The following is a 4,185-nucleotide window of genomic DNA, read 5'->3' as shown; positions in this document are numbered from 1 at the left end:
TAAGTGCTGGAAAAGAGATTCCTTTAGTAATGTCTGTCATGAGAACGAAGAGCATTCAAAATGTGACAATGCAATTTCATTCCACAGGACAAATTTTCTGGTGGTGCCAAAATTTAAAGCTCCATTGACTTCAGTGGAGTTTCACCCTTTAATCCAAGAAAGTTTGGACTTGTTGGATATCACTTGCAGTAACATACAATCCCTTTTGTCTTTTAGAGTCCTTTCCCTTACCAGATAAGTTCAACAAGAAAATTAATGGAAACAGGTACAGGAACAAAAGAAAATATACTAATATTTAATTGAACACCAGTCAGGACATTCAAAATTTGATTCCCACAGCACTACTTTCAGCATAAAGCCAGTCAAAAATTTCACTGAGAAATATTAATGACATAAAATAAAGTTTCAAAGATTTGGCAGCAGAAAAATGATGATTTTTAGTTATGTTTTTGACTTCCTAAAACAAAGAATAAAATTTAACATTCCCAAGTGGAAAAATCCTTCCCCTCCCCCATAAAAAGCACATGAAAAAACTCTTTCCCATAATTTTGAAATATTTTCCCTGGTGAATATTTAAAAAGAAATAATTTTAAAAACACCAAATTATTTAAATTTTACTGAAGATGCACATTTTTTCCATTTCAACATTTACAAATTGAAACTTGAGACAAAATTTAACCAAGTGCCCTCTGCCTTCACTTACATTTTAAAGCTGAAAGTAATGGGAGGAAAAGTCCATTTTTGAACAGGTTTACTTCTGTACATTTGAAATGTCACCTACTACCCTGAAACTCTGGAGGGGAAGGAGTTGTACTGAAGTTGGAATAATTCAGTAAAGGCTGCATTATTCTGGCTGTACAAACTGGTAAAGTAGGACCTTCCTCTCACACTTTGTATTATGGTGGAGGAACCACCCTTTCAAGGCTGTCAACAGATGAAGAACTGGTTGCCAGTCTCATACAGAAGCCTACGCAGGATGCCTGCTTCACTGATCATTTTCCTCTTTCTCATCCAGAAGCTACCAAATTTGACTCTCAGTAAACTTACCCAGTAAAAACCATGGGCAAGTCAAAGGGATGCTGAGAATGGAAGTCAAAACTCAGCTTTAAGCACAGTAAAGTTTTAACCAAGATATAATGAAGTTATAGAAGTTCAAACCAAAATCCAAGATTTGAGTACAACTTACTTTTGACAAACTTTAGTTCCTGATCTGAATTCTGTGAGTTAAAAGCAATTGCTCTGAAAATCTCTCCCAGACTGAGCAAATAATAAATATCAAAGAAAGATTCTGCAATTTAATTGCTATGCTACTGCAAATACTTGTCTACGTACAAATCTTTTGGAACAGTAAAAGTTTTGCATACAGAAGTATTTGTGTGTTAGAACAATTTGGATTATGATGGGACATCTCATCTTCAGTAAGGTTGGTGCTGTTATATTAATATTCCTGATACAAAGAAAATCTGAAGAACAGCTTCTCTGTTTTTCAGCAACTAAAGCAAATCAAGATATCTATTAAATACCCAATCCCTTTGATAATCACAAGCACTCTAATAATCTTTCTCCTTTTATCTCCAGGAGGACAAGTAGCAGCTGGTGTCTGGAGGTGGGGGTCATGGACAGATACAGAAATTAACAGTGACCCAGAAGAGAGTTTTGTTCTTCATCTGTCTTGTACTCTATTGATCTTTTCACACTCTCCAAAGATCCATGGCATTTTATAGTTATGACCATAATGAAATGCTATCATGGACTTAAGATCTCTCTCCTGAACATTTAGAAAAGCAATAATCATCAGTTTAAAACATATAAAACCAAACCAACAAATGGTTAAAGCCACAGATAAAAGGCTCTGTCATGTCAACCTCTAGTTCTGTTCACTGGGGCTAGAGAGGAGTGTGGGTAAAATTTCCTTCCCAACCCAATCATCCTGGCTGTCAGGATGAAATGTACAAAAAAGAGAAAACTTGAACATATCACACCAGTGAAAGGCAATTAAAAAACCCCTTAATCAAACACTGCTGCTTTTAACAAGTCAGGTAATGTATTTAATGCAAAGCCTATTTGCCTAAACCCTTTTGCTCTCTGAATCCTAATCCTGAAGTCAGCAAGGACAAAACCTCAGCAGTGACCTCAATCACTTGAACTCCGAGCAGTATAGCTGCAAAATACGGCTTAATCAGAGTAAACTGCCAATAGGCCTATCCTTTTGTCTTTCTTATCTTTTATTTCCTTTTTCCTCCTCCACCCTCTCCTTCCTTCTCTTTGTTTGGGAGAAGGAGATTAATACACATCACAGTCTCACAGGGTGCCATTTCTTACTGGAGGTCTCTCTGGTTATTGCTCGAGTACACGCAAGATGCAGGCTTTCGTATTTTCCTACTAGTTTCCCAATTGTCTGAGCATGATTTAGCAGTTTTATCTTTGTGATGTTGGTTCAGTTTTGTCCTTTCTAATGAGTTTTATCAGTAATTGTGTCTCAGAGTTTATATTCTTGATGCCAGTGTCACCCTTAACATGCTTGCTGGCATAAACAGCACCTAAAGATAAGAATTTTTTCTCCATGTTTGCAACATGGGAGGTATTCTCTGTAGCAAAGCCTGAGGACATACACCAAATTCTGCCCATACAGAGCAGCTGCCTGTTAAAGGTAACAAGCAAAATGTTAAAGAGTTTGCATTGCTTTTTCTTTGTTCTGTAATCTTGCTATAAGAGAGTATCACATCAAGATATACTTTGTATTTTTTGCATTCATGTACAGGGTGCATTTCCTAAGTCTTTACATTATTTTTCCCAGATGTTTTGCTCCATCACTTTTCATTGAGCTGAAGAGGAAGGGAGAAGAAAGTTTTGTCTCCTATGAATCAAACTATCACCTTCTGGAGATCAGACTGAGTACTAGCTGCTCAAAAGTGTGATTTTATTTACAGTAATCCTACAGCTTGCACAACTTAACCACACACACCAAGAACCTCAGTAATTCAAGTGTATCAGAATGCAGAAATGCTTAGCTTGCACAGTATTAAATGGCTCATTAGTTTACTTAAAAGCAATAACCCAAAAGCTAATTCGAAATACAAAGAAAACAGTACTTGCTGGGTTTGGCTCAAATATGTTCAAATAGGCTTTGACCTATGGCCTTCTTAGCCTGATTAGCCAGAGACTTAACATGCCATGCAAAACTCCCCAAGTTCTGCTCAGCACTGACACAGCCTCTCAGAATTTCAAGCAGAAAGCAGCACAGGGAACAAAGGGCAGCTTGTGACCATGGGGGGTTTATATCCTAGCTTGTAAACTAGTATTTCCTTTTCTTGTTATAAGAGTGTGAAGATCTAGGAAAGATTTAAACTCAAGACCACATTTCCATTCAAATAATTGCCCTTCTTTCTTAAAAATGAAAACTCATCTTTGAGAAGCTTTAGCTAATGAACAGTGTGCATTTTAACATGTATGTTTGTATATAGTAGACCCAGTTATGCCACAGAAAGCATAACAAAATGTTTCTTAAAGGCTTTTGCAGACATTTAGATGGGACAACTGGTCTGATGAGGCAAAGAGCTCACTGTGGGTGGGCACAGCCTTTTCTATATGACGAAGAATAAATATTACACAGTCAAGCAGAGACTCCATCCCAAGGCTAGACCAAAAAAACATTCAAATATTTCTCTGTACACTTTCTCTCCATTATGAAAAACACACTATGCTTTTCTGTGCTTCTCCAATAGAAAGTGCTCTCCAGGTTTCTGTGTACATATTCTATCAATAAACAGATGCTGCAAAGTTGAGATGGTAAAGTTGTCTTCTGCAGGACCAGTGAACACCTATGTGCTTTATTCTATCTCTAAAACACCCTATCTTACAGTCAAGAAAATTTACCAGTTCAAAATAAATCTCTTAACAGTTTGTTTAATGTTGCCATTTACCACAGTCCTGTTTCAGATGTTGAGGCCAAACTCAAAACACACAGAGATCAAGAGGTAGGAAAGACTCATTGGTTAAAATTAGAAATCTGTTCTGAACTGGGCCTCTAGAGGAAAGCTCTCACTGCAAAGAAAAGTTGAAACTACTCTTGTCTTTCTTGGACTAGGTGATCATGGAGGTCTTTTCCAACCTTAATGAGTCTATGATTCTATAATTTCTAAAAGATATTTTATTTTGGTACTGTGTTTATTCATCAGTGTGGTT

At 36.8% G+C, this 4,185-nt stretch overlaps 1 protein-coding gene across 4 annotated transcripts in view; it reads right to left on the bottom strand.

Moving 5' to 3' along the window:
* NTRK2 (neurotrophic receptor tyrosine kinase 2) overlaps window positions 1–4,185 on the bottom strand; it is a 200,456-nt gene that overhangs the window by 71,420 nt on the left and 124,851 nt on the right. The gene's annotated exons all lie outside the window — the stretch shown is intronic.

This window comes from Lepidothrix coronata, unplaced genomic scaffold (assembly GCF_001604755.1).
Source record: "Lepidothrix coronata isolate B3197 unplaced genomic scaffold, Lepidothrix_coronata-1.0 Scaffold14, whole genome shotgun sequence".
NCBI classification, from domain to species: domain Eukaryota; kingdom Metazoa; phylum Chordata; class Aves; order Passeriformes; family Pipridae; genus Lepidothrix; species Lepidothrix coronata.
This window is presented reverse-complemented; position numbering and strand designations above follow the sequence as displayed.